This window comes from Solanum stenotomum, chromosome 10 (genome assembly GCF_019186545.1).
Source record: "Solanum stenotomum isolate F172 chromosome 10, ASM1918654v1, whole genome shotgun sequence".
NCBI classification, from domain to species: Eukaryota; Viridiplantae; Streptophyta; class Magnoliopsida; order Solanales; family Solanaceae; genus Solanum; species Solanum stenotomum.
The window spans coordinates 38,212,358-38,225,016 of NC_064291.1; positions in this window are offsets into that span (position 1 = coordinate 38,212,358).

Consider the following 12,659-nt stretch of genomic DNA (forward strand, 5'->3'; position numbering starts at 1 on the left):
TAGGCCACTAATATACTTGAGCCGCCCCTGCACCTAGAGGCCCTTCCTAAGTTCATCTAAAGTGGGGCTGACACTCTAAGTTTTGGAAATAAAACTTGTGATCCACTCGCCTCCATTATCACCAATTACATCGCTATTGCCTAATCAACTATTAATTCATTACCATCGTCAATTTTATTAACCACCAACAAAGCTCACCAATTTTATTGGTCATATCAAATATTAGAATTTCTTTAAAATTTTATAATCTATGTCATTTTTTGAACACTGGTTAAATGAATTCAAAATCTAGTTAACTTGATATGCATAATTTTTCAACAAATTATTTTTGGCATCATGTCAAGAGAGTAAAAGATTGAGGTGAGAGAAATAGGATGAAATTGATCCAAAAAATGAAAGCTTGTCGTATAATTTATTTTCAGCCAACATCCATTAATGTAATTCAAAAGATTAGAGATATATTTATAGTATTTTTAAAATTCATTAATTCAATTTGTTTTTCATAATTGTTTCGTTGGAAAAGGGCCTAAAATACATTTTAACTATGCAAATTGGTACAAAATTACCCTTCATTTATCTATCGGGCCTAAAATACCCTCGACGTCAACCTTATAGCTTTTTTTTACCCTTTTCTTTAACGACCTAAATGATAACCTCAATCAACAACTTCATTAGTGACGTTTCACTATCTTATTGATTATCCTAACAATTAATTAAACTTATTAAAAAAAAACCACCAAAGACCTACCTGCTCCACTCAAAAGCCCCACCCGTTAAAATTCTTTTAACCCAACCCTTCATCCCCCAAACCTAAATAAAATTAAACACACACTCATAACTTCATTTCTTCATCATCAAAGGTTTGTTGAAACTCAATTTTTTTGGTTAGCAATTGGAAGTTGCTACAACCTGAACTTTGCAACTTGGATTTAAACATAAATAACAGCAAGTTCCAATAATTTTTTTACTAAAAACTCAAATAGCAGCTTAAATGCAAACATATGAAATAACAAGTCTCTCGATCACCTAAAGATTATTGATTAAATGCTCAAATGTTTATATGCAATGACTTTAGGTTAATAGGTAGACATTTAACTTGTTAATGAGTATCCAATTAACTGAACTTTGCAGTCGAATCTAACTAGCTAACTAATAACAAACTATTTTTATTTTTTTTTTAAAATTAATAGGTGGAGCTAAAAGCTCCTTTATTTCATTAAATCAAAGTATTTACAAACAAAGACCCGAAATAATAGGCCCAAATGAAAACAAAAGCATGAATTAATAGGTCCACTTCAAATGGAAAAGGCGTAGTGTAAAAGATGCCTAAAGGGTATAGTTTCATAATTGCTTCCTCACTGTCTCCACCGCCTCTTTCTTCAATATGTTCTTCACAGGAGCTTTGAGTAGCATCTCCTTCCTTGTCCTTATGTTGTGGGTTATCTATGCTTATCTCCTGCTCTTCTTCCCCCTCTTTGTTCGCAGCTCGCAGAAGTAAGTGTTACTTCCTCTTCATTTTTTTGTTGTAGTTACTATCTCCATTTCTGATCTCTTCTCCTTTTGTAGTGGTATACTCCGGTGGATGCAATGGACTCCATGTAAGTCCTGAGATCTATTGATTGGAAATTATGTAATTCCTCTCTGAATCTGTCAACCATCTCAGCAATCCTTCTCCAAATCTCGCATAACTATGCTCTGCTGCTAATTTCCTGATTCCTCCCTTGATGTGTTTCATGGACTGTTATCTTTCTTGTTTTAATCCTTAGTGAGGGGATTTCTGCTTTATCCATATTCACAATTCCTCTACATTCCACTGATAGTTGTTGAAATGTGTAAATTTGTATTGCATTCATTTGCTCACATGCTTCATTTGCCAATTTATCCACTAACTTATTAGCTTCGCGAAAAACATGTTGAATCTGTGCAAATGTAGATGTAAGTAGCTCTTGTATTTCCTGTATTTCCTCTACTTGCTGCCATGGGACCTTCCAGTTGTTTCGCACCATATTTGTGACACTTAATGAATCTATTTCTATAATGTAATTTCTGACATTACTTATCTTGCAATACCTGAGTGCTCTGATAATTGCTGTAGTTTCTACCTCCATATTGGTTCTGATCCCCATTCGCTCCGCCTTCGCATATACAATATCACCTTTGTCGTTCCTTAAACAGAAAGCATAGGCACTTTCCCCAGGGTTCCCCCTACTAACTCCATCTGTATTGCATTTTAATGTCCCACTATAAGGTTTCCTCCAACTCACAGTACAGTAATGCAATTTGGGTTTGTACTCCGTAAGAACTTTGACTATCTCCTCCCATTCTCTAGGAACTTTAATCCATGGATATTTCATTTTTATGAGCTGAATAATAGTGTTGACACACTGATTTTTCAACTTGAAAAAACTTGTATCCATTCCATGTCTTCTTGCATTTCTCCTTTTCCACAATTCCCATACAATAATGATTGGTATTTCTTGGAACAAAAATTGCATTTTGATAGGAGTGTTACGCTTCCACCATTCTGTTATCAGTTGTTTCAAATTTCCTTGTTGTTGAATACCTGCACATGAAGCAAACTGCTTCCATAGCTTTTGGGCTATAGAAGCCGTTAGAAAAAGATGTTGTGTAGTCTCCTCTTCAAAAACATCACAACAATAGCATCTCGATGCTATGGTAATTCCCATTCGTTTCAGATTTTCCTCCGTTGCAATTCTTCCCCTCCAAATCCTCCATAATAGAAAACTCATCTTAAAAGGGATTTGTTTGCACCACATATTACCCTTCCATTCCTCCTTTTCCTTTCTACTTCTCAGCAGATCAAAGGCTGATTTGACTGTGAATTCCCCACTTGTATTTCCCATCCACCAAGGCTTATCCTTTTCCTCCAATAAACGTGGATTAATGAATTCAGTGATATACTCCACCAGTGCTTCAGATAAAACTTGGCCTAATTTTTGAATATTCCATCCCTCATTTGTGATGAACTTTTTCACCTCTATCTCTTCCTCCCCTACTGTATGGTCCTCTAAAAAATATAACACTCCTAGCTTTGTCCAGTTATCGAACCAAAAACTCATCTCGCTTGATTTGAGTTGCCACCAAATGTTATGTTCAACTTTTTCCCTTAACTCCACCATTCTTTTCCAAGCATGAGAGGCCCCTCTATTCGTGACCAATATTGGATATTGTTTCTTACAATATTTCGCCCATATATAATTGCTCCATAAAGAAGTAGAGGTTCTGAAATTCCACCATAACTTACTATATAGAGCCTTCGATAGATCATGTAACGACCTTACTCCTATTCCCCCTTCTGTTTTGGGATAACATAATCTTTCCCAGGCTACCCAATGTTTTCCTTTGTTTCCTCCTGCTTTACTCCAAAAAAAGCTTGCGAACAACTGATGTAATTGATGAATGAGTCGTTTTGTCGGATTCATGGCTGAAAGAAGGTATATTGGCATTGACTGTAATATACTAGTAATAAGAATTACTTTTCCCCCATATGACAACCATTTATTCTGCCAGGATAAAAGCCTCTTTTGTATTTTCCTCAACAAGTCTTCATAATATACATTCTTCTTTCTGCCATAAAACACCGGGCACTCCAACTATGTGAAAGGGAAGTTTCCTTGTCTAATCCCAGTAATTTTCCTTAATCTCACTGTTACTATCAGGGGTGTATTATCATGTAGATAAAAGGAACTCTTATTGAGATTTATCAGCTGGCCATAAATCTTCTCATATTCCCTTAGTATTCCCATCATCATCTTAATAGATTCCTTCTCCCCTGAACAAAATAGAATGGTGTCATCCGCATAAGATAAATGGTTTATAGGATGGCTCCATTTAGGCATGCCATATCCTTTAAATTCCTTATCTTCATGAAGGTTATTTAAACCCCTCGTCAAAACCTCCGCTGCAATGATAAACGAAGTAGGGGATAAAGGATCCCCTTGCTTTAATCCCCTCGTTGACTTAAAGAACCCATATGACTGCCCATTCACCAAAATTGAGTACCAGTTGTTAGATATTAGTCTCCATACCATATCAATGATCAATTCCGAGAAACCAAATCTCCTTAGTACTTTGGTTAAAAAAAACCATGACACTCTATCATATGCTTTGGCCATGTCAAGTTTCACCACCACATTCTGAAACTTCTTTCTTATGTTAATGTCCCGTATTATCTCCTGGGCTAACAAAACATTCTCTGTTATACTCCTCCCTTTCACAAAACCAGACTGATTTCGAGATATGAGACTTGGTAACCATTTCGTTATTCTTTGATGGATCAGTCTTGAGATAATTTTATTAACAAAAGTACTAAGACTTACTGGTCTCATATCAACAAAACTTCTTGGCTTCTCCTTTTTTGGCAATAGTACCACATTCGTATGTGTGATAAATCTAGGCAACTCATGCCCATAAAAGAAAGCCCGTACCATCATTGTTGTATCTTCCCCTACAATTTGCCAACAGCTCTGGAAAAATTCCCCCAAAAGTCCATCTGGACCGCTTGTGCTATCCCCATTAAGTGCAAAGACAGCCTCCCTCACTTCCTCCATATTTGGCATTCTTCCCATCTCCTCATTTTGTTCCTGAGTGATAATTTTCGGAATCAAATCAAGCATGCTATCATCAACACTTGTGTTTGTTTCCTTAAATTGATCTTCGAAAAATGACACTGCCTCCATCCCAATATTCTCATTCCCAGTCACTGTATCCCCTTGAGCTGTAGTGATTTCAGAAATGAACAATTTTCTTCTCCTCCCTTTCACATAATTGTAAAAAAACTTTGTATTTCTATCTCCATCTTTGAACCATCTCATTCTTGACTTCTGCTTCCAAAACTCCTCCTCTATGAGCCTATGCTTTTTCAATTCTGCTTCTGTTTTGTTTAATTCCTCTCTATTTCGAGGTGACGGGTTAATCTCCAGCTGCATCTCTTTCATCCTAATTTCTTCCTCCAACCTCTGAACTTGCTGGAAAATGTCCCCAAAAGTCTCTTTACTCCAACATGTCAAAGCTTGTTTAACCTTTTTAACCTTTGCTTGAAATTCCAAGAACGGTGAACCTTTAAAATCCACCTTCCAATTCTCCTCCACTATCGTTCTGAATTTTGGATGTTTCGTCCAAAAATTAAGAAACTTAAACGACCGATTTATGGATTCCTACTCCGAGTTACACGTCAAATGTAAAGGCGCGTGATCAGATCCTTGCCTTATCAAGTGTTGTACTTTGCTACTAGGAAAAATTTGTTCAAATTCCTAATTGCATAACACCCTATCCAACCTTTTGAAAATGCAATTTCCTTCTACTTTGCCATTCCACCAGGTGAATTTAGTCCCCGAAGTTCTAACCTCTGACAATGCACAGATGTTCCTACACTGTTGAAACTCCATCGCTTCATAAATTGAAAACTCCCTTCCCCCTTGCTTTTCTTCTTCATTCAAAATAACATTAAAATCCCCTCCAACAAGCCATGGATACTGATTTTGTTCTGCCAGACCCTCCAGCTCCTCCCACAGTTCTAACCTCTCCAAAGCATCGTACCTTGCATAAACTGCTGTAACCATGAACTTAATACTTCCAGCTTCAAACTTCACTATAGATGTTGAACGTTATCTCTTACCACCTCCCATGTCCAATCCTCATCCCAGAATATCCATATCTTGGCTGAACAATTACAAAAAGCATTTTGAAAGCCCAATCTCCTTTTATATTGTTCTAACTCATGTGGCCCTTGAAAAGGTTCCATCAAAGCTATATATTTGTAACGATGTCTTTTGTTTAGATCTATCAGTCTATCGAAGGCCTTGTGAGACCTAACCGACCTGATATTCCAAAAAAGTGCCTTCTCAATCATTGAGAAACACCCCAGAAGTATCCTTATTGCTCCTTGTTTTAACTTGACGAGGGAGATAGGGGACAGTCTTCTTTACTCCGCTCTTTAAATTACTTATTTGTCTTGGTGAAAGATCTCCCTCCCTTGCTATTGTATCAATATTCCCATTCACATCCTCATCCTCTTCTGTATCACGTCTATGCTGTATTTTTTCATTATTATATTCTTGTAAATCATTTATCCCTTCCTCAAAGAAATTTGAACTTCCTTCATTTTCCAAACCTTCTGGTACACCTTATTCTATATTCCCCACTTTACTGCCCGTGTCCTCTCTCCCCACTTCAGCATTGTATGCCTTGTCTACTGTCAGAGAAGTGTCTGAGGCCTCAATACCATTTATTGTATTTCCTTTTCTAGACCCTGTCTGTCCTCCTTGTTTTCTTTTAATACTACCACTTTCTTCTGTCCTCTCTTTCTCGTTGAAAACTTCCACCACCCATTTTTTTGTTGAACCAACCATATTTCCCATATTGGTTTCCCTATTACCCTCCCTTTGTAGAGGATCAACATCCTCCTCATTATCTAACCTGCCCAAAGCGTCAAACATATTCCCCGTGTTCTCGTCCGCCCTCTCCTTTTGACTGTGTTTTGGATACCACACTTGCAATTTATTTTGTCCCGTCTTCCTTTCCCAACCACCCTTTTTCTTTTTATGTTCCTGGAATACAACCTCATCAATGTTTTGTATTGTTTCCCTTCTCTCCACAGGATGCTCTGCCAGCTGTTTCTTGTATGTATCCTCCTTACCTCCAGAGCATTCTTCAACCTCATTCCCTTCCTTCTTTGGGTATAACTCTGGATGTATTATATAGCATTCTTGTTCATTATGTCCTTGAATACTGCAATTTTTACAATACTTCGGAACATAATCATATTTAATACGGATCCATTTCTCCACCACTTCCCCAGATTGTTTTCTTACGCCCACATTAATTCTCTTAGGAAATTCACCTAAAAGATCCACCTCCACTTTAACCCTTGCACAACTAGGCCTAGTTTGATTCTTCGTAGCCAAATCTACCTGTAATGGTTTCCCCACCGCAGCTGCCAACGAGAAAACAGCTTCCTTGACGAAAAAATTTGGTGGTAACGCTGGAAAAGATATCCAAGCAATAGCTCGTGAAGTTTCCTTTTCCGGGTCAAACACAGGATCCCACTTCAGAGTGCGCATTGGGTAGGACCATCCCCGATGTGATAAATAATAAGCAGGTTTGGATAGTAGACTCACATAATCTTCCAAACATGAGGTCCTAATGAGTACATGTCTATTGCTTAATAAACCAATGTTGCATTCCCCCCTTATTTCACACTGTTTTGGAATCAATATTCGTAATTCCTGAATCTCCGGCCAGCCATATGAGAATTTGCCTATGACAGCAAATTCCAAATTCTCCTTAATGATCATATTTTCGACTTCCTCCTCCTCCCAAACTATTCTAGTTTCCCCGTGTAAATATGAGATAGGTTTCAATGGTATAGGTTTATCTATTCGTGTTGGGGGGGCATAAAACTACAGCATATTGCCTTTTTTGCTCTGGTTCAATCGTTATTTCAGTGTGGCCTATCCTCAAGAGGGGTTGACCAGGTGAATTGGTGGTCATAACCACCGGAAATAGTGATAAGGTAAACGGCGGCAGCAACTTGTCTCGAGCACTACTGAAAACTAATGTTTTTTTTTGCATAGGGAAATACACACTTCAAAAACATCACAAACTAGAAAAGTAAAAGCTTTTAATATCTTTTCTCGAGCCTTTTGATTCTCATAATTATTATGCGTTTCAATTTTACATCCAAGTTTACCTAAAGTATTTTTTATTTAACGGAGAAGGGCCTAAAATGCACCTCAAGTATTTGAATTGGTACAAAATTATCCTCCATCCACCTATCGGCCCTAAAATACCCCTGACGTCGCTCAAAAATACCCTTATATCTAACAGATCATACTCATTAGGTGGATAGAGGGTAATATTGTACCAAATCCCATAGTTTAAGGGAATTTTAGGCCTTTCCGTTAAAATAATTTGAAATTACTTAATATATAAGCTCACATGATTGACTTGATTTTGAATTTCATAGTAATTTAAAATTATAAAAAGGTTAGGTATCTACTCTCTACACTCCTCCCTCCCCGGCCCTTCACTTCCTATCTCTTCCATTTTTTTCTATTTGGATCTTGTCCACCATTTAATTATTTTTTAAAATTTATGAAGAAAAAAAAGAGAGAAAACAAGAGGAAATAACGATGCATTCATATAGAAATAATTAGTTCAATAAAAGATGACTTAATTAAGCAAATATGTACAAATATAACATTTTTCTTTTGTGTGTACCCAAAATTAAAAATAAAAGAATAAAAATAATCATTTCTCTTATTCTCACCCTCATCCCACCATGACAATAATACTAATTAAAAGAATATAAATATGTGAGTTTATTTCAAGTTTGAGTCCCGGATATCCTAATTAAGAATAAGATATTAAAAAGGAATAAAAGAGAAAATGAACAAGACATTTGGATAATTGAGAAAAAAATTTATATTAATGAAAATAAGAATTTTTAGATTGACAATTAGTTGGGGTAAGTATGGATTTTAGTTGGATACCCATTTATGAGTTGGGTTACGTTATAATAAGTTGGAGTTGATTTAAAATAGACCAATAGGAAGATATCATGAAATTAATTAATTTTTTTCAATACTATTTCCAAATGTACCGGGTCAAAATATGAATCATAAGTGGTTTTTTATAGAAAATAGAATTTTTGAAAATATCATTTTTATTATTTATTTAGAAGGATTTCAATTTGGACCAATCACATTAAGCAATATAATAAAAAAATATTTAATAATTTTACTTTAAGGGAGCTATTAAAAATAAGGGCAAATATGAGTCAAAGGATTAACATCGAGGATATTTTTGAGCCGAAAGGTAGACATCAGGGGTATTTTAGGGCCAATAGGTGGATGTAGGGTAGTTCTGTACCAATTCAAATACTTGAGGCACATTTTAGACCCTTCTCCGTTTATTTAATGATCAAGCAGGAAGCTCGTGTTTAATTTGAATGATCTAAATTAGTTTGTGAAAAAATTTAAGTTTCAGCACTACACGAAGAGTAACAACTTCAAATTACTGGCCAAAAAATTGAGTTTCAACAGAGCTTTGATGATGAAGAGAGGAGATAAACGTATGTTTCGTTTAGATTTGGGGATGAAGGGTTGAGTTAAAAGAATTTTAACGGGTGAGCCTTTTGGGCGGAGCGGATGGGTATTTGGTGGCAGAGACGTATCCAAGATTTCGGGATGATGGGTGCATTATTACAAAAAGGTTGATCCAAAATATAAATTTGATCGGTTGGACATTTAGGTTCTTATTACTGAAAATCGTTAAAATTAATATTATAGGTCCAAAACTAATTAAAATGTCAAAAATGTTACCAATAACCATTTAGAGAGGTGTTATCTAATTTTACAAAGAAAAATAAAACAAGATGAATATAAAATTCAAATTTCTAACCTCACATAGAGAGGTGCACCCAGTCACCATCGCATTATATGATACTCTAAATATGGGTTCACACATCTATATTTCAATATTTTTCAAAAATATAACACTACTATATATGATCTCAAAAGGGGAGCATGGGTTCACGTGAACCCGGTGACCCCTCCTTGGATACGCCTCTGTTTGGTGGTCTTTTTAATTGGTTTAATTAATTGCTAGGGTAGCCAATATGATAGTGACACTTCATTAATGAAGTTGTTAATTGGGGTTATCATTTAGGCGGTTAAAGAAAAGGATAAAAAATGAGTTAAAAGGTTGACATCGGGGGGATTTTAGGCCCGATAGGTAGATAAAGGGTAATTTTGTACCAATTTGCATAGTTGAGGGATATTTTAGTCCCTTTTTTGTTGTTTTGTAATGACTCTAGAGGTCATTTTTAGAAGTTTTTGGACAATTACCATTTTACCCCTCCCCCCCCCCATAATTTTCCCAAGTCATGCTGGTCAGTTTACCAGATTGATTTTGTGTAATGTCATCGAAGGTCATTTTTGGAAATTTTCAAAAAGAATTACCATTTTATCCCTCCTGATAGTTGTACCGAGTCTTGTTTGATCATTTTACGAAATTGATTTTGAAATTTGATTTGAAAAGTTGTGAGTTTTAGAGACATAAAGTTGTTAAAAGTGGTTTCTAGTAACAACTAGAGCTACAAGTCTCGAAATGGAAGTTCTTCGATTGCATCAACTTTGAAATGCGGAATTTGATCTATGAGTGTTGTTGATTTCAGTTTTGAAGTCTTTTTGTGGAATTAGTGTCACGACCCGAGCCTACACCCTGGACGTGCCGGCCCTTGAGAACCATTTCTGGTCCCCAAGCGAACCCTCATCCTGGCTAACTACAAGCGAAAGACTAACTCAATCATACAAAGCTTAAAACTGAATAAAATTCATTGAACTCAATTACAAAATCTTTAATTCAAAAGATTAACTCTGAATAAAACAGTATATTCAACTCGCTAGAAATAGGCAACTCAAGTCTTTAAAATATTTTAACAAAATAAATTAACAGACTTCTCAAACTCCACTGTCTATATATGAAGACTCTAAATGAAAAAGATGGAAGTCGGGACAAGACCCATGACATCCTGACGAAACTGAAAAGTAAATAAAATCCTTCGAAAGCAAGGAGGATCACCATAGCTAACTGGAACTGCAAGTGATATCAACGAAGCGTCTGTTGATGATCCTGAATACATATATCTGCATCATGAAACGATGCAGGCAAATGGCTCAGTACATGGAATATACAAGCATGTAAGGGGAATTTTAAAGCATAAACATAAGCTTGAACCGATGGAAAAGAAACATACTTACCTCTTCTCAACTCACTTAACTCAACTTAACTCAAGATACTCAAAGAAAAAGCAACAATAAAAGATGTAATGTGTATGGAAAGCTGTTAAAACAATATAATAACTCAATTTGTATATAAAAATACAATATAACTTTGTGGGAGATTCTCTAACCGACAACCATCACTATGAGCTATGTGATGATACAACGTCTAGCCCACACTGCCAGAACTGTCTTATATTTTGCCGGGGTATAGAGCCTACTACTAAGTGGATCCACTAGTCTGTGCTAAAAAACATTAAGGAATCATCTAAAAAGTATGACCCTTTCTACCCACGCTGGCAATATGGTTTATGGAGACTTGAGTTATATGAACTCATACCCATATCGGTGCTCAATACTACTCCCAAAATGTAACTAGCTCATATATTTAAAAACATAACTTTTTTCTGTGGTTTGACTAAAAAAATCTCTCTTAAAAGAGATAGTACTAAAACTGCTCATGAAAACTCTTTTGGAATTCGGTGTTTCCTCTCATCTTAAATGTGAAAACATTTACTCTTGCGAATACTTAGTTCCTGTCACGTCCCGAGACTACCCCCGAGACGCGAACACGGGACCTAGGACCACAAGTGATCCCAAGCTAACCCTACTGGCATGATCATGAGCATACTAAAGATAAACTGACTAATAGAAACTGTGCGGAAGCTATAATCATAAATAAAATGAAAAGATGGGGAATACCCATATACTATAACTGAGATGAATGAAAACTGATGAGTTTAATACAAAGAATATATTAACTCAATACTAAGTTGAATCTAACTATGTCTGAAAATAGCCTCTAACTGACTAGATATGATGGGACAGGCCCCATCTAAGTCTAGCAAAACTGAAACTAAAGGACTAAAAAATATTGAAAAGAAACTCATAATTATTGTCCTCGGAGAACAAGGACTCACCACTGATTCTGCTAAATTGGAGATCGGGAACCGATCTAAGCGTGATCTGGATGTTGAGAACTTGAACCTACATCACGAGAAGATGTAGCGCACATATGCGTCAGTACTTGAAAAGTATTGAGCATGCATGATAAAGTAAAGCTGAAATAACATATAACTTAACAAAGCAATAAAACAATAAAATAATCTGAACATGATATAGATACTGAATACTGAGCTAACTGAATGCAATGACCAATTTATAACATGTTGAGACTGAATACTGAATATACTGATACATGGTCAATGCAATAGAATCTGACTGAACTGTGGGAGCTACTAATAACCGACATAAAATCACAGGAGCTACATGTGGAGTCCGATGTATACACCCCATTGAGAGGACCCAATACACCCGGCTAAAGGTGTAGAGGCATGCTGGCGTGATCACTAAAATGATGCCCACATAGGGGACTTACACCTACGTGGATCGTAGTTTTGGGACTATATGGGTACGCTGAACCCTAGTCCAACTCGGTATTATGCTACTCCCAATAGATTAAGTGATTAACGTATTATGACTGAATTTCTGTAATACTGGATAACTCAAAACTGAACATGCAAAACTGAGAATGCAACAATTAATCTGATAATGATGCATTCATAAACTGAGGTATGTATAACTGAATACTGAAATATCTGACCTAGCAAGTGTAATTCAAGAACTAAAGAAATACATAGCTAGGGTTCTGAAATTCATGCAATAAACTGAGCCATAACATGATAATCTGATTTGGAACATTTAAATAACTAATTCATGATGATCTGTTGAAATTCTAGAAACCCTAGGTCTGTTCATAATCATGGAATCAAGAACCTGACTAAATTCTAGGGACCTAATAGGCGAAAGGAACCCACTAGTGAAATCCCACATACCTGGTGACGAATTTCATGG